The 24,002-nt window shown below is 36.0% G+C and overlaps 1 protein-coding gene and 1 long non-coding RNA gene across 12 annotated transcripts in view; one reads left to right on the top strand and one right to left on the bottom strand.

Annotated features, from left to right (window-relative positions):
* The window catches only part of STAU2 (staufen double-stranded RNA binding protein 2), a 337,228-nt gene that overhangs the window by 247,910 nt on the left and 65,316 nt on the right, over nucleotides 1–24,002 (top strand). The gene's annotated exons all lie outside the window — the stretch shown is intronic.
* LOC131384248 (uncharacterized) overlaps nucleotides 6,870–24,002 on the bottom strand; it is a 53,620-nt gene continuing 36,487 nt past the window's right edge. Inside the window, exons 2-3 of the long non-coding RNA XR_009214917.1 lie at nucleotides 8,999–9,075; nucleotides 6,870–7,139 (exon numbers count right to left, since the gene is read on the bottom strand). This is a non-coding gene — a long non-coding RNA (uncharacterized LOC131384248). The remainder of the gene's footprint in view (nucleotides 7,140–8,998; nucleotides 9,076–24,002) is intronic.

Genomic DNA, 24,002 nt, shown 5'->3' with positions numbered 1-24,002 from the left:
TTCTAAATATCAATTGTGTAAATCCATTGATAAGGCTTGGCACCAAAATCTCATCTTTAATTATAGTTGCTATAATCCCCACATGTCGTGGGAGGGACCAGGTGGAGATAACTGAATCATGGGGGCAGTTTCCCCGATCCTGTTCTCATGATGTGAGTGAGTTCTCAGGAGATCAAATGGATTTATTAGGGGCTTCCCCCTTCACTGGGCACTTATTCTCCTTGCTGCTGCTATGTGAAGAAGGATGTGTTTGCTTCCCCTTCTGCCATGATTGTAAGTTTCCTGAGGCCTCCCCAGTCATGCTGAACTGTGAGCCAGTTAAACCTGTTTCCTTTATAAATTACCCAGTCTTGAGTGTGTCTTTATTAGCAGTGTGAGAATGGACTAATACATCCATATATGTATATTTTGAAATTAGTTCTTGTAAATAACTATATTTAGTTTTAGCTAAATACATCGTTTATAGGTAGTGTGTTACATCTGAATTGTACTATTTGTACAAATTTGACTATTTGTCCAAATATTATTAATTTTTTACTGTAAAGAAATATACTTTCTGGCCAGACACAGTGGTGCACGCCTGTAATCCCAGCACTTTGGGAGGCTGAGGCGGGCAGATCACATGAGATTGGGAGTTCGAGACCAGCCTGACCAACATGGAGAAACCCCATCTCTACTTAAAAAAATACAAAATTAGCCGGGCATGGTGGCACATGCCTGTAATCTCAGCTATTCGGGAGGCTGAGGCAGGAGAATCGCTTGAACCCAGGAGGCGGAGGTTGCCATGAGCCGAGATTGCGCCATTGCTCTCCAGCCTGGGCAACCAGAGCGAAGCTCTGTCTCAAAAAAAAAGAAATGTACTTTCCAATTAAAGATTTATGCATATTTTTACGTCAAAATGCTGTATGGAACTAGTTGTAGAGCTCTTTATTGTTCTAATGCTTTGCTTACTACCTGAGAATTTTGTGAAATTTTAAAAATAAGCATTTCTAACAGTTTTATTCCAAGAGAAAAATTCCAGGTCAAATTATCAACTCAAATACAAAAAAGAAATTTCCTCTGCATAAGCATATTGTTCTTAATTTTTTTACCCGTTGTATATTGAAGATATCTCTCATCTTACTGTTCTTTACTATAATTCCCCAGTAATTGTTTTTACTATCTACCAGAGAAAACCATAAACCCTGTTTTTTTTCACATAAGGAAAATATTTGGCTCCTGTCTTTTCAATATCTTTCTCTTAAAAAAAGAAAGTTATGATTTACACTCAGTAATTACCCTTTTTAATATCCAGTCTGTGAATTTTGGCAAATGCATAGTTCTATAACTAATCAATACATAAAACAGTTGCATTACCCAAAATATTTCCCTCTACCCCCTCGCAGTTATTCTGTTCCCCACCCCTGGCAACCACTGATGTTTTCTGACCCTTTGCTTTTAAAAATTTATTTTAAAATAAAATATTTTTTAAAAAGCCACAGATTAGAGGAAAATATTTACAAATTATATATTTGATTAATTAATTGTATGTAGTTTATATAAAGAGCTCCTATATCTCAATAATTAGAAGACAACCCAATTAAAATGAATAAATGATATGAACAGACAGTTCACCCAAAGAAAATATACAGTTGGCTAATAAGCACCTGAGAAGATGCTGAATGTCATTAGCCATCAGGGAAATGCAAAGTAAAATCACGATAACATACCATTTCACACCCCACTAAGATGACTGTACTCAAAAAGACCATAATAAATGTTGGTGATGATATGGAGAAACTTTATATAGGAAGCTTATAGATTGCTGGTAGGAATGTACAGCATTTTGGAAAATAGTTTGGCAGTTTCTTTAAAAAGTTAAATATAAATTCACCACATCATCCAGCAATTTCACTCGAAGTATCTACCTAAGAAAAATAACCATATGTTTACAGGAAGACTTGTATATAAATAATAGTAGCAGCATTATTCATAGTAGTCAAAAACTGGAAACAATTCAAATGTCCACCAACTGGTTAATGGGTAATCAAAATGTCATTTATCCATATAATGGAATATTATTCAGCAATGAAAAGGAACTACTGCACTATTTTGAACTACATCTATATTACAACATGGATGAACTTCAAAAACATGCTATATGAAAAATAGACATGAGACCACATATTGTATGATTACATATATATGAAATTTCCAGAAAAGGTAAATTACAGGCATAGCTCATTTTATTGTGCTTTGCTTTATTGTGCTTTGCAGAAAATGCATTGTTTACCAGTTGAAGGTTTGTGACAACCCCATGTCGAGCGTCTATCAGCACCATTTTTCCAACATGTGCTCACTTCATGTTTCTGTGTCACATTTTGGTAATTCTTGAAATATTTTGAACTTTTTATGATTATTGTATCTGTTATGGTAATCTGTGATCGGTGATCTTTAATGTTACTATTGTAATTGTTTTAGGGTGCCACAAATCATGCCCATATAAGATGGTGAACTTTATAAATGTTTTGTGTGTTCTCACTGCTCCACTGACCACCCATTCCCCCATCTCTCTCCCTCTCCTCAGGCCTCCCTATTCCCTGAGACACAACAATATTGAAATGAGGCCAATTAATAACCCTACAACAGCCTATAAGTGTTCAACTGAAAGAGTTTTGTATTGCTTGCTTTAAATCAAAAGCTAGAGATGATTAAGCTTAGTGAGGAAGGCATGTCATAAGCTGAGAGGGGCCAAAAGCTAGGCCTCTTGCACCAAATAGTTAGCCAACTTGTGGGTACGGAAGAAAAGCTCCTGAAGGAAATTAGAAGTGCTACTCCAGTGAATACACAAATGATAAGAATGCAAAACAGCCTTATGGCTGATATGGAGAAAGTTCAAGTGGTCTGGACAGAAGATCAAACCAGCCACAGCATTCTCTTAAGCCAAAGCCTAATCCAGAGCAAGGCCCTAACTCTCTTCAATTCCATGAAGACTGAGAGAGGTGAGAAAGCTGCAGAAGAGAAGAAAGAAGCTAGCAGCAGTTGGTTCATGAGGTTTAAGAAAAGAAGCCATCTCCATAACATAAAAGTGTAAGGTGAAGCGGCAAATGCTGATGTAGAAGCTGCAGCAAGTTATCCAGAAGATCTGGCTAAGATCATTGAAGATGGTAGTTACACTAAACAGGTTTTCAGTAGAGGCAAAACAGCCTTCTATTGGAAGAAGATACCATCTGGGATTTTCATAGCTAGAAAGGAGAAGTCAATGCTTGAATTTAAAGCTTCAAAGGACAGGCTGACTTTCTCATTAGGGGTGAATACACCTGACGACTTCAAGTTGAAACCACTGCTCATTTCCCATCCTGAAAATCCTAGGGCCTTTAAGAATTAGGCTAAATCTGCTCTGCCTGTGCTCTAGAAATGGAACAGCAAAGCCTGAATGACAGCTTATCTGTTTACAGCATGGTTTGCTGGATATTTTAAGCCCACTGTTGAGACCATATGCTCGGAAAAAAGGGCTTCTTTCAAAAGATGTCTGCTCATTGACAGTGTACCTGATCATGCAAGAGCCATGATGGAGATGTACAAGGAGATGAATGTTGTTTTCATGCCTGCTAACACAGCATTCATTCTGCATCCCATGGGTAAAGGAGTAATTTTGATTTTCAAGTCTTATTATTTATGAAATGCATTTTGTAACACTATGGCTTCCATAGATAGTGATTCCTCTGATGGATCTACACAAAGTAAATTGGAAGCTTTCTGGAAAGGATGCACTATTCTGTATGCCATTAAGATACATTTGTGATTCATGGGAGGAGGTCAACATATCAACATTTGCAGGGATTTGGAAGAAGTTGATTCCAACCCTCATGGGTGACTTTGAGGGGGTTTAAGGCTTCAGTGAGGGAAATAACTACCGATGTGGTAGAAATAGTAAGAGAAGTAGAATTAAAAATGGAACCTGAAGATAGCGCTGAATTGCTGCAATCTCATGAAACTTGAACTTCTTATGGATAGGCAAAGCAAGTAGTTTCTTCGTACGAATCTACTCCTGGTGAAGATACTGTGAGTGTGTTGAAATGACAAAAAGGATTTAGAATGGTACACAAACTTAGTTTATAAAACAGCAGCAGGGTTTGAGAGGATAGACTCCGATTTTAAAAGACATTTTACCGTGGGTAAAATATTATCAAACAGCATTGCATACTATAGAGAAATTTTTTGTGAAAGGAAGAGTTAGTCCATGCAGCAAATTTTATGGTTGTCTTAGTTTAAGAACTTAACCACAGCCACCCCAGTCTTCAGCAACCGTCTTAGTTTAAGAACTTAACCATAGCCACCCCAGTCTTCAGCAACCACCACCCTGATCAGTCAGCAGCCATCCACACTGATGCAGGACCCTCCACCAGCAATTACAACTCTGAAGACTCAAATGAGTGTTAGCATTTTTTTCCAATAAACTTTTTAAAATTAAAGTATGTTCTTTTTTTAGACATAATGCTATTGCACACTTAATAGACTGGAGTATAGGTAAACATAAGTTTAATATGGACTGGGAAACAAAAAAAATTGTATGATTTGCTTTTTGCAATATTCAGTCTATTGCAGTGGTCTGGAACCTCACCTATAATGTCTCTGAGGCAAGCCTGTATCTTCAGAAACAGAAAGCAGATCAGTGGCTGCCTAGGACTAGGAATTAGGAGCAACGGCTCACTGCAGACGTGCACAGGGGAACTTTTGTAGTGATGAAAATGTTCTCAGACTAGATTATGGTGACATTTGCACAAGTTTCTAAATTTACTAAAACTACTCACAATGGAACATGTATTAGCCCATTCGTGTATTGCTATAAAGAAATACCTGAGGCTGAGTAATTTATAAAGAAAATAGGGTTCATTAGCTCATAGTTCTGCAGGCTATACAGCAAGGGTGGCACCAACATCTGCTTGGCTTCTGATGAGGCCTTAGAAAGGTTACAATTCTGGTAGAAGGCTAAGTGAGAGCAGGCATGTCACATGGCGGGCATGGGAACAAGAGAGAGAGGGAGGAGGTGCCAGACACTTTTAAACAACCAGATCTCATGTGATGAGTGAGAACTCACTTATCACCAGGGGGATGGTGCTACACCGTTCATGAGGTATCTGCTCCCACGATCTAGTTACCTCCTGCCAGGCCTCACTTCCAACACTGGGGATTACATTTCAACATGAGATTTGGAGGGGACAAACATCCACACCATATCAGAAGAACTTTATGGTATGTCAGTTACACCTTAATAAAGCAGTTAAAAAGTAGCTTTCTAAGCTTCTATTATAAGGTCATTCATGATCATGGAAATTTTCATAAGCAATAATTTATTTAGGTCAGAAGCTTCAAGAAATTCAGCAGACTGACTCTCCATGGGAACTAGGGGCTTTTATAATTTGAAGAAAAAGTAGAAAAACATGTCACCATGCATTTTTAGGCCCAAACCTTCCATGTCTCAGGGGGTCCTCTTGGACTCAAGCCTCAGGACATGAGCTGTGGTACTCTGTCCAACCTCTCTTACTTCTTATTTCCAATTTTTTTAGCTTTAACTTTGTGACCTGCCTCAAATTTCCCATGTTCCTGACCTCAATTCCTGTTCACTATTATTGCTCCACCCTCTCTTGATCATTGTGTTTCCTCCTGCCCAGCCCAGTAAACTGATCCTGACTTCTGATTGTTCCTTTTGCTTAACTGTTTTATTAATTTTTACTTGCTTAAAAAAATCTCTTCTGCCATTTTTAGCCCTAGGCTGCACTCTAGCTCTGATGAAGCCTGCCACACTGACTCAAAAGGAAAGCCCATTCTTTGATCCTTTTGGAGGACGATGACATAGGTTTTTGCCATATTAAATGTCTTCCAGAGATGATTTGATAGATAACTGAAGATTGAAGATTGTAGCCACAGTGAGAAATTAGGGATAAAGATATAGATTTGGTCCCCACCTAAGTAGAAAGAACAACAATGAGCCAAAAGATAGATCTCGTGAGATACTACAAAGTCAAGGGATAGAAAATAACTGGAAACCAGGAAAAGGCCTTTTTTTTTTTTCTGAATAGTTACAAATTATAGATGTATACAAAAAAGTTTTATTTTCACCTTGAATTCTCTAAGTTATCGTTGTAGTGAATACTAACTGCTTGAAAGAAAACCAATAGCCATAGAATAAACCAATTTGGAGAAATTATTTAAGGTTATTTTAAAAATCTATATAAAATCCTCACTAGGAAAAACAAGTTTTTTTTTTTTTTTTTCCAAATAAGCTGATCATTAGGTCTTAAAGGAGACAATCTTATTTATACAAAACATAAAACCTGACTCTGAAACTGCCTCCCCCACTAGGTGGCAAAAGTAAGCTGCCAGAGAGAGACCTAACAGCTAGGCTCCCACACCCCGTGTTGTCTCTGCTTCCTAAGTGGTGCGTCCCCAAAACTGTCATTTTAAAAAATTCAAACACTCTATACATTTGAAATGTATAGTCTATGTAATCCCTAAAGTCTGTAAAATAAAGGAAGGAAAAATGAATCTACAACTTGTGTTGATTTTTGATAGCAATGTGAATATTTTGTGACAACTTAGTATTTCTTTCACATGAAACGCCAAAGAAAAAATGACTGTGGTCATTGATAATTTTGTTGCAGGAGTCCTTGGGAAATGCCAAGTATTGAAGAACCTGGTGTCAAATTATCAGTTCCATTTTAAGTAAGCTATTGTATCTGATAGTAGCTGGTAGGAAGCTATCAGAAGTCATTTTTAAGCTAATATCGCTGTAGGTTGCTTCCCGCTCTGGGCTTTCATGAATGTGAAAAGTTTCTGGAGGTCCTACTGACTATATGCGTCTTGGGATATGCGTAAAAATGACCTGAGACAAAATAGCATTTTCAAAGTATGCTATTCAAAGGTTTTCTTTATTAAGGTCACCAAATAATGGTCCACTTTCATTTTAATATTGACATCAGTTGCAATTTCCCTCTTCTTTCTTTTTATATGTCTTTTACTTTGTCCTTTTGTCTCCAGATATCTTTGATGGGCGGCAGACTATTGCTTTCATTCTAATAGAAACTGACTCCCTCCCTAAGGTTGGTCAGGCCCCTGGGACTGTCAAAGAGAAATAGAGTTTCCTTGGAGGTGGTGTCCTGCAAAGCCAGAAACAGTATAAAATTTAGGGGAACATTTCTCAATCTCAGCCAAGAGACAAATTTTCACTTTCTCCCCCTGAAGTACATGCTCAGATATTAACATTGCATCACTTGTTTAATTATTTAATATTCTAATTTTATACTTGGTCTTAGCCAAAAGGCCAAGAAGTGATTAATATTCTAATTTTAAAAAGCAGCTAGTCATTCATTTATCCATTCAACAAAATCAACAAACATTTAGTATCCCTATGTGCCAAAAAAAAAAAAAATGCTGTTGGATTTTAAACAAGAATCAAGGCATTTGAGTGTTTAGTTCTTGTTTTACATGAGTAATTTTCAAATAGTAATTCACTGTTTAGGTCAATTCCATGAAAATAAACCCTATTTTATTAATTTTTCATTCCAGGCTTCTCAATTTATGTAGATGATAGAACTCCCAACAGAGAATCACGTATCATCCAAGGAAATGAGCCCTGCTATTACTTTAAGCCTCATTGATTTGGAGGTTTTAAAATTTGACCACTTCAATAGGGTAGTAAAAAAAATATATTCAGCATAACTTCATTATAAAGCACTTCGATGTACTATGTATTCATTTATGTTTTATGCCAAACGGTGTCTCCCATGTACACTGTGCTATGCCCTGTGTCTTTTCCACAGCTATGAGGGCACCTGTCATTCAGACCTTTTGCTTAGCTCCTGACATCAGTCTTGTTATGGGCTTCTACTGTCTCATTTTATGAATGAGGCTGATCTCTATTCTTACCTCCAATCAAATTTATAACTTAAGAGATTAATCGTTTCTATTGTTTGCTTTTGAAAGGAGATTGCAGGCAGTAACAGTTTTTCCCACTGGTTTCTACAGTGATTGCTCAAATAAGAATAAATCCAAAGTACAAAATTATGATAACATAAAAGTTAATCATTCAAGAAACCTTTATTGAATAGCTGCCGCATGTAAGCCAGTGTGACAATATGTGCCCGTGTGGATTTTAAAGTGTGTATAAAAAATGGATGCTGTCCCTAAAAATTAATCATTATAATTAGAAGAAAATCTGTAATGTAAACGACAACAACAACACATAACTGGCCTATGAGATATATAAGCAAAATGCTTAAGGAATTTTAGAGATGGGGCAGGAGTGATTTCCACAAAGAGAATTTTATGCAGAAGGTGACCGTTGAAGGATGAACCAGGGCTCCCTCTAGGCAATAGAGAAAAAACGCATTTAGTAAAAGGCATTCGGGCCGTTTACTAGCTAGAGCTAGCATGGGCCCAGACACTGAGTGGAGAGGCGCAAGGTCATTTATTTGACAGACCTTTTGGTTGAGGTATAGGGTTGATCTTTGGATATTAGTGGGAACAGGGGTTAGAATGTGAGGTACAGGTCAGAGAGTGAAGCATCTTGGACACTAGAATTTGAATTCTATCCAGTGGGTCAGGGGAAGTCAAGAAAATTTGCAAGCGTTATGACTACTGCACTGGTATAGGACATGTACAACAGTTATATGAAGTAAGAAACAAGTTAGCAAATTCTTATGAGGAATTTTTTTTTCTGGTGCTTCTGCAATTCTGTAGAATAGGTATCATAATAATGCTCTATTGGTAACATTATAAATGGTTCAAATCAATTTTTTATTGGGAACATATATCCTAAAATATGACGTAATAAAGGAAAATCCTACTGTAACTTCATGGGTGCTAATTCTGCCCAATTATTAGCCACAAAAAAAATCCAATTTTAAGAAAATGTTTTCCACAAATTAGGTAATTTGGATTCTGGGTTTTTTGAATATCAGCAGAAGGAGCCCTAAGAAGTATCTCCTGTGTCCTACTTCTGCACACACGCTCTTACCCCCAAGTGGCCAACAGAAATGGAAACTCCTGCTTTCTTTTTCCTCTCTGGAATAATAGGTACTTTCTCAGGATTAGCTGCTCCTGGAGAAGAAGCAATAGATAATTGAAAACATCTTAATTTACATTTATATTTTGCTTGAATTTGTGAGCCAAAAGAGCAATTGACAAATGTCTTGGCCAATGAATAATTATTGTATTAAACTTGCTTTTGGAAATACTTGTTGAATTTTATACTTTTTTCCCATTAAGGCCAAAATTGTGAATTCTCTGATGGGCAAGGGAGAACAAAGGCAAAGAGAAGTCTAAGATTCTTTCCCCAGGAAAACATATTAACATCATAGTAGAATATACTCAGGAAACTCTGACCTAAGCTTTTACCTTTAGAGGTTTAGAGTCTGGGAAATGTTTTACTTACACATACTGGGGAAGATTTATAGAGAAGTGAAATGTACTAGTATACTTTCATAGATAAGGCATCTGGAGTGTGTGTATATAGGGTGTATAACATAATAGCAACAAATGTAATAGATATTTAAAATTTTAAGATGTCAGATATAAATACACAATTCTAAAATAGATCATAATTTGCCATTAATATCTGTTTTCTTTGTATAGCGATGTATTTCCATCTAAAAGCCTAATGTTACTCAAGATAAATTTTGAAGGCCTAAAGTACATATTTCTCTTTTTCTTATTAAATCACATTTTAATGAGGGTTCGGTACTTTTATTTAGTAAATATTCAACTGGGAGGGTTTCTGTAGTTTTTTTTTTTTTTAGTAGGAAAGTTTGCACAAAAGAAGTATTTTCTTATTACCAAATTAGTTACTTTGAAGTATCTGGCAGATTACATCAGTCTCTTATTTGAATTGGTACTGCAGAAGACATCTATTGTACATCATTAGTGATGCATTAAATTGGTTATTTATGTTTCAAAATCTAAGCATAGTAGAATCTTTTGTGTTTGCCTTCGAAGACTGCTGTTATAATAAAACATTTTGAAATGAGTAAAGTTGTCTTTTTGGTTTAGTTAATGCATCATTGGAGAACTTAAAGATTTTAGCCTCTAACCACTCATCTCCTTGTTTAGCAGAATGTGAGAAAATTGTGCAAATTCCTTTATATTTTAAGGGAAAAATATCATTACTTATTATTTGTGTAATCACTTTAATATTCTGAGGTAAAATAATAAAACAGGAGACATTGATCATATAATTAGTCTCAAGTTTAGTCTTCTAAACATATGAACAGAGTAAGATTAAAATATACTGTGCAGTTTTATCACGGTCATATAACACTGGTCTCTTATTGCCACTAAGATCATATGGGTGTTTTTATAATTGAAAATATAACTAGCAGAAATCACATTTTCAAGCTTCTATTTTTTTAAAGTGCACAAATGATGAAAAACAGGGCCAACAATTTTTTTTTACTAATCACTGGCAGAAACAAGCATATTTTGTTAAAGGTTTCCCACAAAATACTGTGTAACTTAATACTAGGGATAATTTAACTACAGTGAGCCCTCAACATCTGTGGATTCAAATAACCAGTGATCAAAAATAATTGGAAAAAAAAATTCACAAAGTTTCAAAAAGCAAAAGTTGAATTTGCCACGTGCCAAGTAGTATGTTGAATCCACACCAATGAAGTGGTATGTAGGCATTGTATTCAGTATTATAAGTAATCTAGAGGTAATTTAAAGTCTACAGAAGATGTGCATAGATCATATGCAAATACTATGCCATTTTATATAAAGGACTTGAGCATCTGTGGATTTGGGTATCCATGCGGGTTCCTGGAACCAATGCTCCATTGCTTCTGAGAGACTATATACTGGACCATAATAGCTTGACAGATAAGACTGGCAAAGAATCGGTCTTGCGCTTTTTTGAATCCCGTATGGTACTAGACACATATATGTTATTTAATAAGAACTCTCAGTGATGACCTCACCTCTTAATTCCCTGAAAAAGTATAGGATAAGTAAAATAATGCATGGAGCCCCAGCTTCAGCTCAATCCATGAGAGTGCCAATCTCTTGACTATCACTGCTTGTCTTTGACAGAGGTATTTCACTTCAGATTAGAGTTATTCCATACTCCCATGGTCTAGAGCCCGTATCCAGGGATATCTTACTTCTGGGACTTGTTTTCTCACTAGTTTCTATCTTTATCTTCTTCTCCAATGACACCTTTCCCTCAACTTACAAATGTCTCCCTAATTCTAACACAGTCTTCCACCTCCACCATTCTGTCCTTTTTGAGCTATTATTTTCTTCCTTTCCTCAACTGCCAACCTTTTTCTAGTTTCTTACCTCTTATTCACTGGTAGACAATACAGTGAATACAGGATGGTTACCATCCCAGTCACCATTGCAACTGCCCTGGCCACAGTCACCCTTGTCCTCTGATTGCCAAATACAAAGGCCTATGCTCAGACTTCCTCCTACTTGCCCTTTCTGCAGGATTGCCTCCCTCCTTTGTGAAGCCTTCTTTTGCCATGACCGACTTATCTCTTCCTTTTGGCTCTTTGTCTTCTTCTGGCCCCTTAAATGCTGTTGTGCCCAAGGCTTTATCCTTGGTATCTTGGGTCCATTTGGGTCCTATCCACTTCCAAGTATTGCACTACTGGCCACATTTTGATGTCCTCTCAACCTCCATATTTAGCCATGACACCCTGTGTCAGTCAGGGTTCTCCAGAGTAACAACAGGACTTACATGTATTGAGAGAGTAGGTGGGGGAGAGACTGAACTGATTTTAAATAATTGTTGCACATGGTTGTGAGGGCTGGCAAGTCCAAAATCTATAGTGCAGGTAAGTGCACTGGAAACAGGCAGAGTTAATATTGCCGTCTTGAGTTGAAGGTAGGCCAGCAGGATGGAACTCAGGCATGATTTCTGTGTTATGGTCTTAAGGCAGAATTCCTTCTTCTCTGAGAATCCTGTTTTTGCTCTTGAGGCCTTCAACTGGTTGGGTAAGGTCCACCCACATTATGGAGGATAATCTGCTTTATTTGATAAGCTGATTATATATGTTCATCACATCTGCAAAATGTCTTCACAGGAACATCTAGACTAGTGTTGGACCAAGCAACTGGGCACCACAGCACAGCCAAGTTAACACATAAAATTAACCCTCACATTCCCTTAGCTGCTCAGTGTTTATGTCTTATGGGGTAGTTGAAAAACAAATGGGTACAGCTTTGACACTTGGTTCATATACTCACTTGCTGGGTTGCCTTGGGCAAGTTTCTTAATCTCCCCAAATAGCAATTCCCTTGTTTACAAAATAAGGACTATAATTATTAGTCTATGTGTTTGTCTTTATGATTTTCTTTTTAAGTCAGCGCCATGCCTATCATAGTGCCAGTTACACAAATACTTGATGAACAAATGAAGTGCTTAATGATGAAAGCAGGAAAGAGACTTGAGTTTTTATGTCACTCCAAGGGAGAGCTAGATTTGGACTTCAGAATCAGAATAAAAGTTTTCTAGCAAAAAAAAAAGTAAACATTCATACCTACTAAATGTATAGTGTATTTATTTACCTATGGAATCAATGCAGGCCACAGTGTGTACACACACATAGACTGTACTGTGCATATATGTTCTATGACCATTCATTCAACAAACACTGAATGTCTCCTAAATGCCAGGCAGTGTGCTGGGCATGGGCCATATTATGTTTAGAGTTCCTTTGCCTTTGCCTTTATTACTTTTTTCACTGATCTCTGACATGTAATAGATAATTGCCTGGAGGAATTATAGGTGACCACAGCATAGCAATAATGTTTACCTTTTTTCCCCCAGAAATAAGGTAGTAGTATGTGGCAGGCTGGCTCTGCTAAATGTTCGTTAAATAATATAAATCATGTAGAAAGTTAACTCCAACGGACATGAGTTTTATCTTGCTAGCAAATTTACAAACACAATGTGTCCTGTGCTAGACATTAAGAGATCAGTGTATTATGTTGCCACCTATAAATATGTTTTATCATTACCAGCTTTCACTGTGTATTTGTTAAAACGAAATTTAGAGATTTGCAGAAACACCTTTTGTATTTTGACAAAGCATGTGAGATATTTTATTCACTTCTTTTTAAGAAGTAATTCTGTTATGGTAATTATACTGATACAGAAACACTCAAGTGTGTTATTACTAGTCTGTTATAAATTTGAGGGGGAAAGAAAAGGGTCAAAAGATTATAGTAACATCAGGGAGAACATTTATATAATTTCTGTAAAGTTTGGTATAAAAACTGATAAGCTAGTTGAAATTATGTATGATTTTCACCTGGAGATAAATAACTTGCAGAGGTTCTATTGCAAGTATAATTGATAACTTGAAAAGTTGTCCTGTGATGCAAGTAGGTTCTACTTCAGTCTTTATTACCGAGGGATACTTCATAGCTAGTAGTTTATACGTTTTTCTCAATTAGAACCTGAGTATCAGCTTTTGTATCACCTGTTTTAATGAACATGGCCTTTCCCAATCCTTTGCCAAGAATTGCAGTGATATTTATTATTGAATATTGATTTGCTTATATAAATGTGGTTCACTAAAATAAAGCCCTTTAATAATCTTCATAATTTAGACTACATGAAACAAAGCAGAAATTAAATAAGCTTTACTGCTGTAGCCATAATTTTGGATGTTTATTCATTTTAAAACCAGTCTTGCAATTCTTATGATTACATAAAGATCTAAAGCTTCAGATTAGAGCCAAATCTGCATCATAGAATGTGAAATGGGGACTTGGCAATTATTTAATAGACTTAAGCCAATTTAATAGATGAAGTAATCCACTTTCTGTGAGGTTGAGTTCAGAAGATAATTGCCAGTTCTTTGCTTCTTAATGATTGTTCAATGTTAGAAAAAAAATCATCCAGAATTTTAAACTGCCAGATAAGAATTAATGAACCTTTTCTGATGAAAGCAGATGTTCCATGGAAGCATTTGATCTATGATTTTTATATACTTGCACTGAATTTGATGCTAATTTTATTAATATATTATTTTCAACAACAAAGTAATAAAAATTATAAAACTGAAAGGACTATTAGCAGCTGTCTAGGTCTGTGCTGTCTAATACGTTAACCATTAGCCACATGTGGCTATTGAGCATTTGAAATTTGGCTCTTCCAAATTGGGATGTGTGCTCCAAGCATAAAATGCACACTGGATTTGAAAGGCAGCACCAAAAACAAAAGAATGTAAGTGATCTCATTAATAAGTTTTTATTGATTAAATGTTGAAATGATAATATATTGGGTATACTGTGTTGGTTAAATAAAGAATATTATTAAAATTAATTTCATCTGTTTCTTTTTACTTTTTAAATGTGGCTATAAAAATTATATATGTAGCCTGAGCTATATTTCTGTTGGACTATGCTGGTCTAGATCAACACTTTTATGTCAAAGATGAGGAAATTGAAGCCCAAAGAAGTAAAGGGATTGATCTAAACATGTATAACTTATAAATGGCAGAGCTGATACTCAGACCCATGCTTTGTGAAACCTGATACAGTTCTTTCCATTCTAGCACACTTCCTTCAGTTCTGGGAGTTACAACACACAGACACATACACATTCCAGAGCATATGCATCTAAGTAAGCATTGGTTCCTCCAAAGTGGTCATCTTCGCATCTTGGGAGGCTGTGTATGCATATTTTAGTAATACATTTAGGTTTCCACTTTCAGAAACATCTTGGAATTTTCTAAACATTCTTTTGATAGCAAATTTGTGTATTTTTGATGCACACACACAAACACCGAGAGAATAAGAGAGACAGAATTTTATAGTGAATACCCACATACCTACCACCTAAATTGTATAATTAATATTTTGCTATATTTGTTCACCTCATCTCTCTATTTAAGTGGGTCTCTATTAACCCATCTCATTTTTGAATTGGATTTCAAAGAAAGAGGCAGACATCTGTATACTCCCTCCACCCCAAGTAGTTTAGCATGGCTGTCCTTAAACGTGAGTTCCTTTTTTCTTTTGAGATAAACAACAAAGTGTACAAATCTTAAGTGTATCACTTGACAAGTTCTGATCATATGCTTGTGCAACTCAAACCCCTGTCAAGATATAAAACGTTATCATCACAATAAGTTCCTTCACGTCCCTTTTCAGTAAATCTCAGCCCACACGACCCTCAAAGGCAATCGTTGTTCCAGCCCTTATATAAATGAACTGTAATGCTCCTTTTACTCAGTAAAGTGTTTTTGAGATTCAGCCCTGTTGTGTGTATCCAAGATTTGTTTCTTTCTTTGCTAAATAGTACTTCATTGCATAAATGCAGTTTGTTTGTTCATTTTCCTTTTAATAGATACCTGAACTGTTTCCATTTTTTAACTATCATGAATACAGCTGCTGTGAGCATTCTTGTGTAAGGCTTTTGTGGACATGTTTTTTTCTCTTGCATCAATCCCTAGAGGTGGAATTGCTGGGTCATAGGGTAGGTGTGTGTTTTGTATAAGAGACCATTTGACACTCCCACCAACAATGTAGGAAACGTCCAGTTGTTACGTATCCTTGCCAACATTTGCTACTGACCTTTTAATTTTAGCCATACTGGTGGGTGTGTAATGGTATCTCATTAAGGCTTTAAATGGTTACTCCCTAATGACTAATAACATTGAGTACTTTTTCCTGTGTTTATTGGTTATTTATGTTTCTTTGTGAAGAGTCTATTCAAATTTATCTCCATTTTAAATTAGGTTGTTTGTTTTTTCATTATTAAGTTATATTTCTTTATATATCTTATTCAAACCCTTGTCATATATGTTTTGCAAATGTTTTCTCTTAGTCTGTGGCTTCCTTATTCATTTTCTTATCAATGTGTTTTCATGAGAATTTTTAAATTTTGATGTAGTTCAATTTATCAGTTTTTTATTTTATGATTATTTATCTTTCTATTCTCAATTTGTGAAGATTTTCTCCTTTGTTTTCATCTAAAAGCTTTATAGTTTCAGCTTTTACATTCAGGTCTAAGGTAGACCTCAAGTTAAATTTTGTATGTGATGTTAGGAAGAAGTTGAGGTTTATTTTTTCCACATGGATATTCTGTTATTCTGACATAAATGGACTTCCTTGGCATTTTTTTGAAAATCAAATGACCAAGTAAGTGTAGGTCTGTTTTTGGGTTCTCTGTTCTGTTCCATTGATCCATTTATTATTACTACTGTAGCTTTATATTAAGTGAATAGTGATTTTTAACAACTGCATGTATGCCAGTATATGTATATACCTTTATTTTACCACCAATTTAATTTCCAGCTTTGTACTACCATAAAAAATACTGCCATTATAATCTTTGCACATATATCTTTCCTCACTTGTTGAATTATCTCCTCAGCATTCTATAGGTAGGAATGTTGGGTCAAAGGATGAGTGCATTTTTCATTTTGATGTATAAATCCAATCTGTCTTTTACACTCCCATCAACCTTTGCGTTAGAGTAACCTGTTTCCTCATACCATATGAAGAATTAAACTTCCAAAATATGAATTTCAATAACAAGAATTAGTGAACTTGGGTCCTGAGAGGTGTGTGTGTGTGTGTGTGTGTGTATGGCATTGGCATTTGCTTTTCTTCCTAATTTTTAACTCTGAATCATGTAGAAAGTATTTTCAAGAGAGTACTTATCTAGGAAGCATCTTGTCAATTGGAGGTGATTTACTAAGCCTCGGATTCCATTTTAGCATTGGCTGGTAATGACCGTGCATTGATGGAAGCAGTAGGAGAGGTTGACTAAGGTAATGAGTACTGCTGTGATTGTGGAGTCACCTCTGAGAACTTTCACTGAACTCTGTACTTAGGCTTTCCAAAACAACTAAAAAATTCTTAACAATAGAAAACAGTCTGAGCTCATTTAATGGATACCTGGTAATTTTCTGACATAATAGTAGCTTGTATGGCATAGTTTACAATGCCAATCTGAATCAGTAACAAAGAAATGCTTTATCGTTTTTGTACTCTACATTTACACTAAACTCCTAAATGTTGAAAGTAGAAAACACATCTTGGTACTGGGCCTTTTCTCACCCCAGCCCCCACCTCTACTTCTTGGTGGTGTGGGGAAGGAATTTTCCATTAACTCTCTCTCTTTCTCTGTGGCCAGCTTAAAGGAAAATAATCAAAACATGCCAAATCAGAAAAACACTGAACCATGAGATCTTACTCAGTTTAATGGTTTCTTCTCTTGCGTATTTTTACATTGCTCAAAGAAGACTACTTCTTATTTATTTCTTAAGGATAAGTTTAGTGAACTAATTTTGAACCAAGGAGTCAGAAAATGGAAGTTCTAGTCCGAACACATGAACAAGTAAATATTTGGCAAATCACTTAAAGCTCTGTAGGCCTTAGTTTCCTCATCTGTGAAATGATGGGTTTGATCTTTGGTATCTTCAAGGTTCTTTACTGTCCTATAATTATTTGATTGAATCTGTTCCAGGTTTCTAACTTAGGATAAAGGTTTGTTTGAAAATAAGATTTTAAATGTAACTTAGCTAATTTTTTTAGTTAAAAAAGCAAAAGTACACATTTAAAAAATATATCTAAACCCCTTAAACAACTATTTCCCCATCCCTGCATGCTGTGGCTTCCTAAATAAATCCCAGAGCAAAGTCTAGCATGATTTTTTTGTGCACAAGCACACACAGAAATGTTAGGGGAAATAGACTGTGTGCCTATTTAAGTCACCTGTTGAGAAAATAGGCAACTATTGACAAGTCTGATTCATGGCTGAGCGACTGCTCTGCTAGCCTTCACATGATCCCCACAGAGCAAAATCTTTGACCGCCTGCTAAACAAGGTCTGTTTGAAGTTTCTTTTTAACATTTCCAAAACGTTAATTCAGCAGGATGTCTCCTCTGGGGTTCTCCATGTCACCAAATCAGCAGCTGTTGAAATCCATTCACTTCAGCATGAAATGTTTTCATAAGTGCTTTTTTTATTTGTGACAACAGCAAAGTAAATATAAGGCTAAAATTCTACCTCATTCAACATTTACATGTGTTAAAACTGCTTCTGATTGTAGTTTACATTCATGGTGTTTATTTCCAGGCATTAATACTAATAGACAGTTTTACTGCAGAGGATTTGAGATAGCCTTGCCTGTAAAATATACTATACCATGAATTTCTTTTCAGAATACTTTATTTAAACATTCATACTTTGAATATGTAAGAACTTACGACTTTAAAACAGAAGTGTATGTTTCTTATGAAGCTCTAATTTTTGTGATTTTTGTGCCAGTTTAAGGTACGTTTAAATCTCCAGATGAACTATTTGTTAATTTTGCATGGCATTATTTATCAATTCTTTAAGAAATTCCCTACTTTAGAAGGAAGAATAGTGAGCTTCCAGGAAAATAATTTAACAGGATAAAGTAATGTAGAATTCTTGAGGTAAGGAACTGAGGACCAGCAAAATCTGATGGTAAAGATAAGGCACAGCAATTTCTGCAGATCATATTGAATTGTTTGAATAGAGCTATACTCCTTAGAGCTGGAATCTTTTATTCCTTGTAAGTAAAGGCCACGTATCTTTGATTGCAGAGTTAAAACATGAGAACTGCTACGTTTTCTCAACATGGATTGAGCTAAGTCCCTTTTAATGTTTATTCAGGTTTTGAAAGACTTAAGTGTAGTTTTATAAGTTCATTAGCTTGCCTCATTCTTTGAGATGCATTTCACCTTCATATTATCAAATTTCATTACATGCAAAGAATTATCAGATCAACCCATTATACAGCCTAGCAGCATGAAGTCTTTTTCCATCTACAGGGAGAATATTGTGTAAATCAGGCTCTCCGGTTTCAGTGGGAGGCAGAGGGTTGCGCGGTGTCCATTTGTCAAGTTGATGGCACCGCAGTGAGGTTACATTAGCTTGTCTTTGAACAGAAGTGAAATCTTATGCGAAGCTCCCCTTGCTGTCATTTACACTAACATCCATCCTCTTAAACCAAGGCCTCTGAGAAAAACAAAGTGATGGCACAATATAATCAGTCACTCAAGTTGTCTGTCATCTGTTTTCTTAAGGAAATGACTTTTAAGTTACTGGAGCAGAGAACTGTAGCAAATTAACAAAGGTTGTAGTAGTAAAAGTAGGTGGAATTTTTTTAAACTGCAGATGTCTTTCTGAGAAGATTTTATATGCAGAATGCCAAAAAGGATTTCCCCCCTCTCTTTCATAATGAATCTCATGAAAAGTATTACTTCCTGAACAATAGACCTACTGCTGTTAACAACTGGAGTTTTTCTTGCTTAATGTGAGTACATGTTAATGCTCCTAAGAAACTTTCTGCAGAACTGAGTCTATAAAACTCTCAGCATCAGTAGGTGCTCTGACAATTAGCTCACCACCTTTGAATTCAGAGCTGTCTGAATTTCAGTTATGTAACGGCAAGTCTTGCATATAGTAGTAAGCTGCCTTAGAGCAAATGGTACTTTAAGTATAAATGGTTGGAACTTCATTACTTAATATTACATGTAGACAATTCCTTTAAAACCCTAACTGCATTGCCAGTGGTGGTCAATCTAAGTCTGGTGATCAAATTTGCAGGTTTTATTTCCCCAAGCCTGTTTTATGGGCTGAAACACTCAGGTCATTTGCACCCTGTCTCATTCATCATGAAGTAGTTAAACTCAGATTGTTAAACCGGGAGAGATTAGCTGACAGACAACGGTACATTAGATTAAGACCTCCATCAGTTGTACTTAACTATTTATTCATCCCATTTGTGTGTCATTTATAGCAAACTACGTTTTTTAATGGAATTTAAAAGAAGCAGGAAGAGCATTTTTAAATGAGGGAAAATAAGCTTATTGCCTTATAGTCTCTTTTCAGTAATGCAATTAATATTTTTTTCATTGTCATTTGCTCTCTCAGTAACTAATATTGAAGGCCTCTTGAAAAGGAAATAATGGATCATTGTGCTTGCATATAAAGGAAGTCACCATTTTGTTTGCTTTGTAGACATTTTTCTTTAGTCACATTGTTGTTCGTTTTTAAAAATTAATAAATTTGAAAAAAAAAATCCTTCTGCTGAAAGTACTGCTAACAGCAGTACATCCAATCTTTTCTTTAAAACTATTCTGGAAAATCCCTTAAGAATTGATAGAAAAAAAAAATCAACCCAGACTTTTTAGTATGTGAGAAAGAGAAAGTTAGGTTATTCAGAAAAGAAATAAATGAGTACTTTTAATTAAAGTTAAATGTATTTTACAAAATGCCACTGTCATTAATTCCTCTGCCCCACAATGAGTTATTAAGCATTGTATTATAAGGAAGCTTTGTTGTTTTATTCTCTTTGAAACTTATGAGAACATTTGGAATTGGTGAACTTCTGAGGACCCAGGAGATCAATCTTGATTAGTTTATTTTCCTTAGCAACGATTTTGATAGCCTGGTATAGCTTTTTTTTTTTTTTTTTAAGGATTCCTTATTTCCTCTGTTGAGGGATGAAATATTGTTAAAAGCAACTCATAAACGAAACAGTGAAAAACAGTTTAAGTAACTGAATCTTTCATTGTCAATGAGGAGACCTCAGATTTAAAAGACTGATCTTTAATTGCCCTTTTCCTCATATTTCTTCTCAGGGTAACCTCAAGGTGATTTTTAAAGTTATAGCTTAATTGGGTGGTCATTTTGTCTTTGCTTTGGAGCGATTTATTACAGCTTTATTTCCTTGACTACAGCTTTATTTCCTTGAACCAGCAAGACATAAATGCTGGGATATGTCTGATCAAAAGCTATTTTATGGCGAATTTGGTCTTCTAAATAGAAAACTTGAACTCATTTTTATATTTGAACATTCACAACTGGAATATAAAGTGTCAAAAGCACTGTAAAAATTCAGAAAATAATATACTGTTTTCTGATTTTAGTCTTATCATTTTATTTGGAATTTGAAATTATGTTTACAAGTTAAGGTAATTTAAAAATTCCTACTCTGTAAAAGAGTACAATTATATTAGCCCTTTGTGTTTTCAAGAGACAAAAAGTATTTATGGTAAATTTTTTATTCATTCACACATATATTCCCTAACATTTATTGAGTGCAAACTGTATGCCACTAAACAAACTAATTGGCCTAGCTTAAATACTGGAGCCACACAAAATGTTTTTTGTTCATGGTAAACAGATTTTTTTCCCAAAGAATATATGTAAGAAAATTTGTATTTCAGAATCACTGATTCTTCCAAATATTTTATCTCGATCAGCTAACATAGGTTGTGATATACTAATTTTTATATTATAGTTTGTACCTAATGAAAATTTATTTTTGGTTTTTGGAATTTAACCTCTCCTTTCTTGGATCCCACATTTTGGTTTTCTTTTGTGGTATGAGTGGTTAATCTGTATTAAGCTAATTTGTCCTGGGATTATTTGAACCATTGTTCAACATTGATAATAATGCCACAATATTGCCTTGTACAGATATATGTAAAGCTCTTAAGATGTGCCAAGATGCCTTATGTGGGCTATTTACAAGAAAAGTGTTCCTTTTCAAATTGCAGAGTGCAGCAGGATCAGGCAAGAGTTGGACGTTAAACAAACAAACCAGAAGATCTCCTATCACCCTCTTTATCAAATGGAAGGGCACTTCTGTGTGTTTATGTGAAAGAGGAGAAAGAAGTAAATTCTTCATCCATAATCATTGCAATGTTTGGGAGCCTCCTCTATTATTACAGAAAATTCACAAGTCACCTCTTCACTTTCTTATTAATTTCCAATGGCTATTAGAGGGAGAGAAAGACCACGTTCCCTCTCTCACATGCCAGTCAAGACACACATTTGCCAAGCTCCACTCCTACCACCCACCAGAGTTAATTATAGGCACTGAGTTCCAGAGTCCTTCCTAGAGGTAATTCTGGAGAATCCTTTCAAAAGAAGTTCTTTGCATCATTTTCCTAGCTGACCCACAGATAGCACCGGCAGCCTGATAGACAAGAGTGTTCTTAGGCCATGATTTCATGAAAATGCTTTCATGCTTGGATAATGTCACAAGAGCTTATTGCCTTTACCACTTCCAGCCATCTCAAGAGTTCAATGTCCAGTGAGAAAGGGAAATTTTGAAATATTAGATATAGCTTTCTGTTGCCATTATAAAAAGATTTGCTTATATTTCCAGCTTGAAATAACCCTGTTAAAAACAGATATGAGGTAGGGCACAGTGGCTTGTGCCTATAATGCCAGCGCCTTGGGAGGCTGAGGTAGGTGGATCACTTGAGCCCAGGAGTTCAAGACCAGCCTGGGCAATATAGCAAGACTCTATCTCTACAAAAAATAAAAAAATCATCCAGGTGTGGTGGCACATGCCTGTAGTCCCAGCTACTTGGTAGGCTGAGGGGAGAGGATCACTTAAGCCCAGGAGGTAAAGGCTGCGGTGAGCCATAATATGCTACTACACTCCAGTCTGGGTAACAGAGCAAGACCTTGTCTCAAAAAAAAAAAAAAAAAATATATATATATATATATATATATATATATAAAATGGATATTTTTCAGGAGAAAGAGAAAAGATTTTCCAAAATTAGCGGTCATGTTTGATAGAGTAGCTGTTCTACTTTTTATACTAATAGCTAGTTGATAATATGCAAAACCAGTCTGAAGTATGTTTGTGACATCATCTTCTTGCATATAAAATTTGTTAATATTTCTCTAGTTATATGACATTTTGAGTAACCTGGAAAGAAAGTAATGTGGAGGGAAGAAACTCTGCTGGATTATTCAAGTGTTCATTTATTTGAAATAAGTTACACAGGAACTTATTTTCACTAAGAGATATACTAATAGCAAAATTAAAGTTTTTATATTTACCTTTAATGAATCAATTTAGTTACTTGTTCATTTACTTATTTATTCAACAAAAAAGTGGAGTGTTCACTAATGGCAGGCCCTGGGATTCAGTGGTGAGAAAACATGACTCCTGTGTTCACTGAGTTCACACAATCAATAAGAGGAAGAATATTCTATTATGCACTTAATTGGCAAAGTTACAGGTTAGTTACTTATAGAAAGAGATCTGGCCTCTATGTGTTTCCCTCTGTCTGGACTTCTTCAGAGAAGAAGCCAAGACCCTGAAGAGCAGGCCCTGCACTTCCTGTCAGCCTCTTCCTCTGCTGGATCCCCACACAGTCCGTGGCTTTGGCCAAATTACCTAATTTTCCTTGGGCTTTCCTGACTTTTTATTTCATTCTGCCTCTCCTTGTTTTGGACGGCTTTCTCCCTACTTTTGCCTATCATAGTTTTTTTTGTTTGTTTGTTTGAGATAGGGTCCCATCGTGTTGTCCAGGCTGGAGTGCAGTGGCACTATTATAGCTCACTATAGCCTCAAACTCCTGCTCTCAAGTAGTCCTCCTGCCTCAGCCTCTCGAGTAGCTGGGACTATAGGCTTGTGCTCATGCCCGGCTAATATTTGTATTTTTTGTAGATGAGGGCCTTGCTGTGTTGCTCAGGCTGGCCTCAAGCAATCCGCACACCTGGACCTCCCAAAGTGCTGAGATTACAGGTCTGAGCTCCCGAGCTTACCGTTATATTGGTTCTTGAAATCCCATTGCAGTGGCCACCTTTATCCAGAAGCATGTATTTTAATTCTCCACCAGGTTTGAATCTCTCGCTTCCCTGGTCTTACTTGCACTTTGCACTTTTCTCACAAGGCCACTTGGTAATTGGATTGTAAACTTCCCGGGGGCAGAGCACCAACTTTTACATTCACAGAATTGTGCCTGTCTTGGAAAGAATCAATGCTTATGCGTTATATGAATAATAATTTTAGAACAAATAATTTAGCTACCCTGGAAGCTGAGGTGGGAGGATTGCTTGATCCCAGGAGTTCAAGGCTACAGTGAGCTATGATTGTGCCACTGCACTCTCCACTATAGTGTGCCACTATCACTCCAGCCTGGGTGATAGAGCGAGATTCTGTCTCCAAAAAAAAAAAAAAAAAAAAAAAAAAAAAGAGTAAGGATGTTGTTCTCAGG

Source organism: Hylobates moloch, unplaced genomic scaffold, assembly GCF_009828535.3.
Source record: "Hylobates moloch isolate HMO894 unplaced genomic scaffold, HMol_V3 SCAFFOLD_9, whole genome shotgun sequence".
NCBI classification, from domain to species: Eukaryota; Metazoa; Chordata; class Mammalia; order Primates; family Hylobatidae; genus Hylobates; species Hylobates moloch.
Note: the sequence above shows the minus strand (reverse complement) of the source record. Positions and strands in the feature narration are given on the sequence as shown.